Below are 13,083 nucleotides of genomic sequence, written 5' to 3' on the forward strand. Positions count from 1 at the left end.
TGGTGTTCTTGGCTTATAGGATCACACCTTGATCTCTGCCTTCATCTTCACATGACATTCTCCCTGTGCGCTTGTCTATGTCCAGTTTTTTTTATAAGGACACTAGAGGTACTGGATTCGAAGCCCACCCTTCTCCAGTTTGACCTCATCTTTTTTTTTTAATTGAGGTGTAGTTGATTTACAATGTTTCTGTAACAGCAAAGTGATTCCATAAGTTATTACAAGACATTGAATGTAGGTCCCGGGGCTTCCCTGGTGGCGCAGTGGTTAAGAATCTGCCTGCCAATGCAGGTGACCCGGTTTCGAGCCCTGGTCCGGGAGGATCCCACATACCATGGAGCAACTAAGCCCGTGCGCCACAACTACTGAGCCTGCGCTCTGGAGCCCGCGAGCCACAACTACTAAAGCCTGCACGCCTAGAGCCCGTGCTCCGCGACAAGAGAAGCCACCGCAATGAGAAGCCCGCGCAAGGCAATGAAGAGTAGCCCCCGCTCGCTGCAACTAGAGAAAGCCCGTGTGCAGCAACCAAGACCCAATGCGGCCAAAAATTTAAAAAATAAATAAAATTTTTTTTAAAAAGAGAAAAATGAATATAGGTCCCTGTGCTCTACAGTAGGTCCTTGTTGCTTATCTATTTTATATTATATATAGTAGTATAGATCTATTAATCCCAAATTCCTAATTTATCCTTGCCCCCCCTTTCCCCTTTGGTAACCATAGGTTTGTTTTCTGTGTCTGAGTCTATTTCTGTTTTGTAAATAAGTTCACTTGTATCAATTTTTTAGATTACACATATAAGTGAGATCATATGGTATTTGTCTTTCTCTGTCTGACTTACTTCACTTAGTATGATCATCTCTAGGTCCATCTACGTTGCTGCAAATATCATTATTTCATTCTTTTTTATGGCTGGGTAAAAATCCACTGTGTGTGTGTGTGTGTGTATATATATATATATATATATATATAAAACACATCTTCTTTAGCCATTCATCTGTAGATGGACATTTAGTTTGCTTCCATGTCTTGGCTATTGTAGTCCTCATCTTAACCATATCTGAAATGGCCCTGTTTCCAACTAAGGTCACATTCTGAGGTACTGGAGGTTAGGATTTCAACATATAAATTTGGGGGGATGGCGCAATTCAACCCATATCATGTTAGAATTTCTTGACTAAGCTCATAACTTTAAACTCTGGAAAAAAATTTAAGAATTTGTGGGTGTTCATGTTGACCTTCTAAGTCCATGAACCCCTCTTCTCCACCCTTCTCATCTACCTACTTTTCAATAGTTCTACCCCAGAATTAGAATCCTCTTCAAAATCACCATTTTACTTTCCAAAGCTTTCAAACTCCTTTTCAGTCTGTGATGACCATACTGAGGGCTCAGTAATTATTCAAAAATTACTTATCGAATAGGCACTAAGCTCTACGAAAACCACAGCAATCAAGACCCAGTACCTACCCTCACAAAGCTACTGAGTAGATATCAGAGCATTTACTTTAATTTTAATTTAATTTTAAGAGCATTTTCCTTTTTAAAAAAATAAATTTTATTTATTTATTTATGGCTACTTTGGATCTTTGTTGCTGCGCGTGGGCTTTCTATAGTTGTGGCGAGCGGAGGCTACTCTTCTTTGTGGTGCACAGGCTTCTCATTGCGGTGGCTTCTCTTGTTGCGGAGCATGGGCTCTAGGCGCGTGGGCTTCAGTAGTTGTGGCACGTGGGCTCAGTAGTTGTGGCACGCGGGCTTAGTTGCTCCGTGGCATGTGGGATCTTCCTGAACCAGCGCTCGAACCCACGTCCCCTGCATTGGCAGGCGGATTCTTAACCACCGCACCACCAGGGAAGCCCAGAAAAGTAGACAAGCGGGCACCCGGATTTGAACCGGATTTGGACCTCTTGATCTGCAGTCAAATGCTCTACCACTGAGCTATACCCTCTCTCATTTTCCTTTAAAATCTGGCTCCAGCCCCAACTTTTGTCACAGTTTCATAATCATTGTAGCTAATAAAACATTTATGGATTTTAATCTGTATGCCAGGCAGCAGGCAAAGAATTTGCATGCACTACTTCATTTAATACTTGGATCAATGATATGAAGTGGGTACATTATTATCCCCACTTTACTGATGGGGATAATAGACATTTATAATTATATACTCTCAGATAGCTTTTCCCTGTTTATTTTTTTTACAATTTTCTTTCTTTTTTCTTTTTGGCCACACCATGTGGCTTAGTTCCCCGACCAGGGATTGAACCCAGACCCTCAGCAGTGGAAGTGTGAAGTCCTAACAACTGGACCGCCAGGGAATTGCCTTCCCTGTTTCTTTAATTAGCTCAGTGTAAGTCCTCTAACCCCACCTTAGGTCCTTAGGTCCTCAATATCCCTTTAGAAACTACATGATCATATAATACAATTTTTTTGAGAACTTCCAGATGCTGTTGCAAATCAAACATTTTGAGCCTTTCCGTATAATGACAAAATATTTAAGAAAACATGGGGGAAAAAAGTTTCTCAACTAGTTTGTTGATACTCTGCTTCATAACTGGTCTTACTGATTTGTGCTTACTAGTTAACTGAGGTATGGGTGTATTTTGAGTATATAAGCTCATTTGTAAGAAAACCATCCGAGTTTTTTTGTTTGTTTGTTTGTTTGTTTTGCGGTACGTGGGCCTCCCACTGTTGTGGCCTCTCCCGTTGCGGAGCACAGGCTCCGGATGCGCAAGCTCATCGGCCTTGGCTCACGGGGCCCAGCCACTCCACGGCACGTGGGATCCTCCTGGACCGGGGCACGAACCCGCGTCCCCTGCATCGGCAGGCAGACCCCCAACCACTGCGCCACCAGGGAAGCCCTCGAGTTTTTAAAGAAGTGTGTTTTACCTTACAAAGGGACAACATTGCCCTTATCCCAGAATAGTCTCTTTGGTTGCAAGGAAAAGACAGGAACACGTGCTAGTGTAAGAAAAGGTGAGTTCTAATGGTTGGGTGTGTAGACTGCATAGACTTCAAGGACAGGAAATTAGCATGGCTAGGCCTAATGGAACTGAAAAAAATCATCAGGAACAAGTCCATTTCCTTCATTTTCACATAGACTAAAGCTAAATGGCTTCTTCTTTGTATATCTCTCTGTACTTCTCCGTATGTTTCCTCAGCTCATCCATCAGCTGTACTAGTTCTGGAGTCTACATGACTCCCCACAATTGACTGCTTCAGTTCCCAAGAGAGGAATTTGATTTGTCTAGCTTAGGTTAAGTGTTCACTCGTGGTCCAACCAACAAATGGCCACAGGGACAGGGTCATATGGCACAAACATGGCTGCCCAGGTCTAGCTATTTGGCAAGAACTATGAGTGGGAACAGTTCCTAGAGAAGTGGACCATAGATGACAAACCAAAGTATGAATACTAGAGAGTTCTGAAGACTATAATGACCTAGTTGACCAGACTCCCTATTTTGTTCCAAAATATTAGTTGGCGGATAAATTTCTGAACAATTCTAACATGGCTACCATTTCTTAAGCTCTCACCTTAGTATCTTATTTAACCTTCACAACCCTTCCAGATAGGCATTATCATTCCTGTCTTACAGATGAGAAATCTGAGGCTCAGAAAGATTAAGTGAGAAGTAGTAACATCATGGTGAGCTAGGATTGGAACCTGGGTCTATTTGACTCCAAATCCTGTACTCTTAACTTCTAGGAGTAGGAGACTTATGCTATTACAGTAAAAGGCAGTTTTTTATCTGCTGTTCTAGCTTAAAACCATAACCTCAGATATATTTGTAAGGTCTACAAACTTCTTTATATTGCATTTACATCAATGACTCATAGGAGTCCCTAGCAACCTGTGCAGTAGTCAGGGCAAGCTCAAATGAAGTGCCTCGAATTCTTCTTATCACACTGTAGATTCACCTTGCCCATTGGACCAGTGAGTGAGAAGTAGTAATCAGACAGCTGACCCTGCAGCTACAATCCACAGAAGATGTGTACATCGAATGTTAGATCTGAGCAAATGCTTCTAAATCAATTGGACCACCCTAGAGACTTGGCTGGCAATGAATGAGAGTGTGAGGTGCTTTTGACACACGCATCCAGCATCTGATTTGAGTGAAAATGTCCAAGGGCACAGGTAGACTCTAGACTGGCTCTAGACTGTGGCTCTAGACTGTGGTAGCTGAAGACCTAATCTGCTGTCTGCAACTGGACTGCATCAAGGGCAGTTTCTGGTCTCCTGGTTCTCCCGAGTCATTGGGAGTTGGGTGGGTTAAGAAGCTCCTCTCCCCAACTCCCACCCCCACCTTTAAACACCCTCCTCTAGCAAAGTTTGGCCTCTGTAGCCCCTTTGCCGGTAATAGGAGATGGTACTTCTCCCCCAACCCCCAAGTTCAGAAAGGAAAGCACAACAAGATTTCTTGTTCACTGAGAAAACTACCTCCTTTACATTTGGCTTCTTTTCCATTAAGATCGAAAGTTGCAAATCAATCAGGAGAAAACTGCCCTCGGGACTGTTGAGCAGACATTTTCACTCAAATCAGATGCTGCATGTGTGTGTCAAAAGCACCTCACACTCTCATTCATTGCCAGCCAAGTCTCTAGGGAGGTCCAATTGATTTAGAAGCATTCACTCATATCTAACATTCACTGCACACATCTGTGGATTGTAGCTGCCAGGCCAGCCATCTGATTACTACTTCTCACTCACTGGTCCAATGGGCAAGGTGAATCTACAATGTGATAAGAAGAATTCGACGGAATGAAAGACAGAGCAGCTGTCCTCCACACTCCAGGATCACCAAGCTAAGAAAACTGAAGTTACTAAAAATTAACCAGGTTTTGAAGCTATCATTGAACATCTACCACATACCAAGGGTTTGGCATACATTAGTTCATTTAATCATCAAAACAACTCTGGTAAGTAGATGTTATTAATATCTTCATTTACAGGTATAAACAATATTTTAGCTATGAAAAGCAGAATTTCTTAAACATAATAAATTATGAATAGGCTTTATGAGTAGATCATCATCTCTAAAACTAATTTCTCTCACAAAAGGGACCTGGGAAGAGCTCTCTGGACAGGGTGGTTAAATGATTATCACTTTTACTGCTTTGCCCCACTATCATCTTCTGTAAAAAAAAAAAAAAAAATTAAGTGCACTTCTGTAGTCAGACAGATCTGGATTCCAATCATGGCTCTTAGAGTAATCAGGAAAATGAATTCACTCTTAGTATTTCAAACAGAGGGAATTTATTTATTTATTTATTTAAAAAAGAAAAAGAACTTTATTATTACCTGTTACATCTCCTATATTCCCCTCCTACCCCATCCAAACAGAGGGAATTTAATACAGAGAATTTAATACTGCGGCCACTCAGGTAATGGAAGAACCGAGAAGCCAAACAGGGGAAAGTGAGGTGACCCAGAGATTAGCAAGAGCAGGAAACCACTACCATCCCTGGTCTGGAGCCCAAAGTAAGGGAGATGGAGCCCAGAAGCTGCCAAGGCTGAGGGTCCCCTGTTTCCTCCCATCCTCAGTCCCCTAATCTTGAGCTAGTGGCTCCCATTGGCCAAACAAAATTCAGCGACAAGGAAGCCTGGGAAATGTTGCCTGCTGGGAGGTGGGTTGGGGGTAGAGGGGTCAGGGGAACCCATTTGTGACACGGAGTATCATAAGGGGAGCAATGGATCTGAGGGCAAACCGGCAAATGATGGGCCCAGTTCTTGCTAGTATCAAATTCCACCTTTATAAAACAATTTCTGTCTTACAGTGTTGTTGTGAAAATTAAAGGAGCAAATCTAAAAGAAGTGCACAGACCCTGGCACATAGTTTGGAGGCAGCTCTAATTTTCCCCAGACAGGAAAACAAGTTTCAGACAGATGAGGCGATTTGCTTAAGGAAAGAGCTTGGGGTTTCTTTGGCGGAAACTGGTGTGATCTTGGGCCTGTCACTTCATTTCTTTGAGCCTCAATTTCCTCACTCTACCAACTTCCTGGGTTGCTGAGGAGATTCATTCTGTCTGCAAATATTGGTATTTACTAAGCACCTACCATGTGCCAGGCTCTGTGAGTGCAGATAAACAAGGCAGACTCACACAGTCCCTGCCCTCCTGCAGTTTACAGTCTGGTTGGGGAAAAGATATGATAAGAAAGTTGTACAGACCACCATGAAATGACGCTGTGATAAATGCCATGAAGAAGTCAGTACTGGAAGGGTGGGTTACATCGTGGCCTGGCCTAGTCTGGGAAGGTCAACTTGGCTTCCTTGTGACTAAAGTCAGTGGGAGGGGGCCTGGCGAGGAGCCAGCCACCGTGCCCCCAGCCTCCCCAGGGTCAGACCAGGAAACTCGCCTGAGAGGACATCCCACATCCCACACCCCACGCCCGGCATCCCCCAAACCACCCGCAGGGGCTCCGGGCGGCGTAGGCTCTTCCCAGCAAGGCACCGCGTCCCTCGCGGGGCCGCCTAACCTAGGCGCATCAGCTCCCGCATTCGGCGGCCCCGCGTCCCGGGCAGCCGCTGATAGTGCGCTAATGCGTATCAAATTTTTGTTGAATTCGGCCTGCGGCCCGCGCAGAGAGCGTGGCAACAGCGCTGCCAGAGCCTCTTAATTCCCTTTGCTTCGATCCCGCCGTTAATGACATAACCTTCTCCTCTAATTAACTGACAACTGCATTAGGCGGCGAGCCTCCTCCGCACGCCGCCTGCGGCTTCCCCACCGCGCAGCCCGCGCTGGGGCAGAACCCGCGCCGGCTACCACTCGAACTAAACGGAGAGACCTGCAATGGGGGTGGGAGGTGGGGGCGATAGTGTTTCAGGATAGGACGCCCCTGCCGCCCTTATCACTCAAAAACGTGTGCTGTTGTTGTTTACTGTGTGCTAACATTGGGCCACGCACTTAACATGCTTTAGCCTACTGATTCGATACCACGACCCAGGAAGCAGATAAATTGGGGTTCGCAGGTGAAGGAACATAGGCGATAACCAAGGATTGTAGCAAGTGAGGGAGGGAGGCAGGACTCCCACCCTTCCTACCCAAGCTTGTGCCCTTAACTCCTAGGCTACCTACCCTCCAACATGTAATTTAGACTACACTAAATATGAAATATAGTAAATGCGAAGTGCTGAGCAGACTAGCTGACACATAACAAGCACTCAATCAATTTTAGTGGCAGGATAACTTATTGAAATGCTAATTTCCGTCTATCCTCTTCTGCCTCCCCTCTCCTGGTTGGCCATTTCAATCAAGTGGTCTGGCAGCAGAGGAAACAAAGGCAGCTAGCTGCCTGTGGTCTCTTGTCAAACACAGGGGACCCAAACTTTGTACTCTGTATAATTTACAAAGGGTTTCTCCTCCCTCTCCCTCATTCAGGCACAGGCACATTATATGCTGGAACCAGAGCAGGACTTAACTTCAGTTTTATCTGTAAAACAGAAGTGTTACCTTTAGCTCTAAGATACATTTTCCAAGCCCTACTACCTGCAAGCATGATATACTAGGGGTTTTGTGGCAATGGTATTCAACTGGGCAGGACCTGTTCACATGCATTACAGATTACTGAAATGATCTGGCTGTCATTCACTGTTCTCTCTTCCCCTTGGTTTCTGTGCCTTTATTTTCATTTTGTTGTATTGTGTATTTTTATAAGCCACCTGAAATCTCTTCTGGGCTGAAGGAGAATATGAAAAAAATACATTTAAAAATTAAACAGATGGGACTTCCCTGGTGGCACAGTGGTTAAGAATCCACCTGCCAATGCAGGGGACATGGGTTCAGGCCCTGGTCCAGGAAGATCCCACATGCTGCAGAGTAGCTAAGCCCATGAGCCACAACTGCTGAGCCTGCGCTCTAGAGCCCATGCTCCGCAACAAGACAGGCCACTGCAATGAGAAGCCCACGCACTGCAACAAAGTGTAGCTCCCGCTCGCCACAGCTAGAGAAAGCCCACGTGCAGCAAAGAAGACCCAAAGCAGCCAAAAATAAATAAATTAATTTAAAAAAATTAAACAGATGAAATAGCAACGCAAGTGTCTGGTCAATATTCATTAAGTTGAATTGGCATTTGAAAGTGAGGAAACTGAGGCTGGGAGAGGTTCACAGAATTGTTCCAGCATGGCAACAAGAGAAACATCCCTGTCCATGCTTCATCTAGCACCTCCTTTCTTTCCTTCTACTTGCTGGGAATCACCTTCCCACCTCAAGCTCCTGAGACCTCATACTGTCCACTTCCTGCAGGAGAAAACTGGATTTAACAAGTCCCTGACACCCAACACTGAAGTAAATATTAGATCAGTATATCCCCAGACAGCCATTTCTTCTCCCTCTCTGACAAACCTACCAGACATGGCTTTTTGGCAATAGGGCCCATGATTTTTTAGATCAAGAGACTGAAGCTTGGCAAGATTAAGCAATTTGCTTGAATTCATCCAGCTGATAAGTAGTTTTGCTGAGATGCAAAGGCTGAATCCACTTTCCATTGTGCTCTTTTCACTACAACATGCTTCCATTGAACAGCTAGAGAGCTGCGTTCCCTAAGACACTCTTGACATGTAATTCCTGAAGAATTAAGTGTATTTGATTTGGCCTAAGAGGGGGTTCATTTCTGGGCTCCTTCACCACATGTCCCTCTCTTCTCCTATGTGTGGGAGGGAAGTGGAGGGTAGGCAACCAGCCTGAATTAGATGGTCTCTTTCAGAAGACACAAGGAGGCTTTGTGATGGAGGCTCTTAAAGGGCACAGGCAGACTCTGCCTGGGGCAAAGTTGGGGAATGAGGCAAGTCTCTTAAATGCCAGGCCCACCACCACTGAGAGGGAGCCATGAGACGTGGAGAAATGAGACTGCCTGTCTTCTGATATCCCACAATATGATACGCTCATCTCAGGCTTTCCTCCCTTCCTAAGAAACACTTCTAAGCCCATTTCTATCTGTTGAGCTTCTCTTTGTCCCTTGAGGTTTCTACTCAAACACTGCCTCCTCCATGAAGCCCCCCACAATGAATTAACTGCCTCTTCCTCAGGAGTCTCACAGATCCTAAATCACATGCACTTTCACAACAAGCACAAATCCTGCTTCAAAAACACCTGCCAGTGATTAGCTGTATGACCTTGGGCAATAATTCATTTCTGGACATCTGTTTCTCCATCTGTAAAATGGGGATAATAGTGTATGCCCTCAGAGGGCCGTGAGGAAGTTTAAATTGGATTACTTATGCATGTGAGACAAAGAAAAAATATTAACTATATGTATTCATGGTGTAAATCTCTCCTCTGAGGATCATGTTGAGAGAAGAGATTCTGTGGAGATGGCTGCTTTGTGTATACAATACAGAGAGACAGATGGGGAAAGAGGATTTCAAGTTTTGCTGTGTACTTTGTTCAAAAGACTGCGCAATAGTTATTTAAAATTTTTTTTCAAATATTATGGATGCCAGATGATACCATGTGGAGACAAGCCCATGAGGCAACTCAGCTTTAAAAAGGATACACATGCAAAGCTCTCAGTGCAATGTTCAACACATATCAAGTACTCAAAAAATGATGTCTCTATTATTTGTTTGTCTATCTCCACCACAAAACTTGTCTTCATTTCTACGCCAACCTACTGCCTGCCATACCCAGTCCACAGTAGGTACAGCAGGAAGAAGTCTCCACAGGAACCCCAAAGCCAACCAAAGTCTGGGAAGACCGGACTCTTGGAATGAACGCCCTGACACTTCAGTTGACCACAGCAACTAGTAAATCAGCATGGGGGCGGGGAGGGAGGGAGCAGCTATTTGCTGGTATCCCTCTGTGGGGGATAGGCTATCCCTTCCTGCTTGTCACTGTTCCAGGCCAGACACAGACTCACTTCATCCTCTCACCCACACGCTGATCTCTGCACCCTGGGACGTCACCGAGGGGTCCAGAGGCCACGGAGCTCCCCATGGCCAGGGACACCAAGCATGCCAAGCCAGAATTCTGCACACCAGTTTCCCAGGACTCCTGCCTGATCCACAGGGCCTGGCTTTCACAACAGTAGCTCTGCAGTTGGGTGTGTCCCCAGAGAAGAACCCTCCCCCTGGACAGTGGGGTAGGGAGTTGAGTGACAGGAAGACCTGACAACACCTCCCCTCAAAGAACTTCAGTCACAGCAGACTACTTGTCATCCTCCCAGCACTCCCTGCCCTTTCTAGTCTGCATTTGCCCACTCTGATTTTGGGGGTGCCCTTCCCCCAATTTCTGCCTGATAAACCCTACTCATGCCAGGTCCAGTCCAAATACCTTCTCTTCTAGGAAGTCATGCTTGTAGCTTAAAAGAGCTCTCTGACCCCACACTCCTCATCACGGCCTCTGTTGAAATTTAGGTAGTGGCGTCTCACCCTAACACTGGACAGATGTGATGTGGATCAAAGATTGCGCCTGGGAGTCAGGGAGATTGAGGTTTGATTCCTACATCAGCCACTTGTTAGCCCTGTAACCTTGGACAAGCTGCTTAGCTTTGCTATATCCCCTTATAAAACAAGGAAAATAAAAGAGGATACTTCTGAAAAGCAAATGAGACAATGCTCTTTAAGCCGTTAGCCTGGTGCTTGGCGCACATTAAACTCTTAATAAATGTTAGTTATTATTATTGTCTCCTCCACCCCCACAACTCCCACAGTATGTCAGATAAGCCCTTGACCAGCTCAGCACCTGAGGGTGGAATTTTATTGGACCAAGTGTCCTATGTGAATAGGCATCCTCCTGAGAGAAGCAAAGATGCTGAAAAGAGACTGGAATTTCTGAGAACCCAAGATTCCATGAGAGGAAATGAGAGTGAGAGCCTATGACTGTTGGTAAGATGGGCTATAGAGGCAAAGATGGAGGGTTATCAGCCAAGGAAGTGGCAGTGATTTTGTTGGGGAGAACAAACCTTTTCTTCTACCCTCTTAGGGTCAGTAACTGGAGGCCTGTGAATTAAGCTAACAAAAAACATATTAGGGCTTCCCTGGTAGTGCAGTGGTTGAGAATCTGCCTTGCAATGCAGGGGACACAGGTTCGAGCCCTGACCTGGGAAGATCCCACATGTCACGGAACAAATGGGCCCGTGAGCCACAATTACTGAGCCTGCGCGTCTGGAGCCTGTGCTCCACAACAAGAGAGGCCGTGACAGTGAGAGGTCCGTGCACCGCGATGAAGAGTGGCCCCCGCTTGCCACAACTAGAGAAAGCCCTCGCACAGAAACAAAGACCCAACACAGCCATAAATAAATAAATAAATAAATTTAAAAAACATATTAACAGGAGATAAGGCACTATTTTTATTAATATTTACCTGCATGGGAGTTTACAGAAAAGAAGTGAAACTCGTATAGGACTTGGGGTTAGACTAGGGGCCTTATATACCCTTTTAACAAAGGATAGAGGGTTTGGGCCCCAGGGAACAATAAATTGTGCAGAAGTGACTAGGAAATATATGGGGGAAACAAATGGAAGATAAGGGCTATTTTAGTAAGGTCTGTCTATGCAAACTTATCTTGGTGTTGACTCCTCATCTTCATTTATGCCCTTTCAGGCACGTAAGGCAAGGGCACAGAACTCTTCCTGTTGGTTCTTAATTGCCTTCAGGTAAAAATAATCCTTATGCCAAAATGGCATATTTTGGAGTGGCATATTCTGATCCCCTTCACTTTGCCTTACTCTTCAACTGTTGGGAACAGAATTCTAGCAAGCTCCACAACAGCAAAGCTTCCTTCTGCAGCCATAAAGAACCTCCATCTAGCTCTCAGGATGCTTCTCAGACCCAAAGAAGCCACAACAGGGCCTATGTTCCTACCTTCCTATCCCTGAGGGCATCCAAGAAGGAAGCTCAGAGAAGACACTCCTAGACCAGGAAGGAAGCCACAAAAGAAGCAAAGCTGGACCTTGGGTGATTAAGATCTACCTTAATTCCCTGCCAAGAGTCTATGCTCTTGGAGTCCTGCTGAGACACACTGCCTTCTCTGAGAACTGCCCTCCACTAACAGGCCTGGGGCCCTGTAATTACTTTAGTAGCATGTGGATCTATGTTTCTTTTACCCAGCTGATAAGCCTGGGATGGACCCTTAACCCAGGAAAGCCAATCTAGAACCTGTGCACAGACAATCAGATTTTCCATGAATTTGGAATTGGGATGGGAAATTTAGTTGAAAATGCTGGCCCTGGAACGTCATGCAAAGGAAGTAGGTCTACAGAGAGAATGAAGTAGATGGCCCAAGATGTCTAGGCCTTCAACAGACGGGGCTCAAGACTGGTTCCTGACTTTCCAGTCCTATCCCCGGCAAGGCCCAGCTGAACTTCCTGGGATTCAGTTGCATGACATTCCCTTTTTACTAAGTAATTCCAATGTTTCTGTTACTTGCAGCCAAAAGACCCTTGACTAAGACAGTGACTGTCTCTGATTCCATGCCTGGTCCAAGGTCCCTCAGAGCCTGAGCTACAGACCCAGAGCTCTGGTTTCCATCCTGGAGTTCAGAGCTCGAATAGCAAGTCTCCCAGAAGCAGCCCCACCCAGAATTCAGCCCACAATTGGAGGCAGAGCCAGCACCATCACTCACCGCTGTTCCAGGGCAGGGAGCAGAATACATAGTACCCACAGACCCCTCCCAGAAGTAATAATAGTAATAGCTGCCATTTATTGAGTGTTCATCCTGTATCAGGCACTATGTTAAGTGTTGTAATTATTTCCAGTCTTCAAACAACCCTGATTGTTTTAAATATTTTTACTGTTATCTAACATAAATATACATGGAGATCAAAATGAGCATACATTCCTCATGCTTATAAGCTTTTATAGAAATCAGAAGCCAAAAAAATTGCCAACCAAAACCATTTAAATTGATATAAACATCAGTTGATATTGCTAATTTGTTTTTTGACTGAAATTAAATTGCTGATACTGTATTTATTAAAAACAAAAGCAAAACAAAAACTGCAACCCTTTAAGTACTCCTACTGGGATCCCTACTGGAGATGAGGGAATAGTGGCTCAGAGGGATAAAGAATATTTGCCAAGGTCAAACAGCTGAGTGTTAAAATCAACCAGGATAACTGAAAAGTCCCAAGTGCCTAAAGCTGAGGTCTAGT

At 45.0% G+C, this 13,083-nt stretch overlaps 1 non-coding gene across 1 annotated transcript; it reads right to left on the bottom strand.

The window, feature by feature from the left end:
* Positions 1 to 1,867: 1,867 nt before the first annotated feature.
* On the bottom strand, positions 1,868 to 1,943 carry TRNAC-GCA (transfer RNA cysteine (anticodon GCA)). Its single transcript has one exon. It is a non-coding gene; the product is annotated as a tRNA-Cys (tRNA).
* Between the last annotated feature and the right edge of the window lie 11,140 nt (positions 1,944 to 13,083).

This window comes from Kogia breviceps, chromosome 4 (genome assembly GCF_026419965.1).
Source record: "Kogia breviceps isolate mKogBre1 chromosome 4, mKogBre1 haplotype 1, whole genome shotgun sequence".
NCBI classification, from domain to species: Eukaryota; Metazoa; Chordata; class Mammalia; order Artiodactyla; family Physeteridae; genus Kogia; species Kogia breviceps.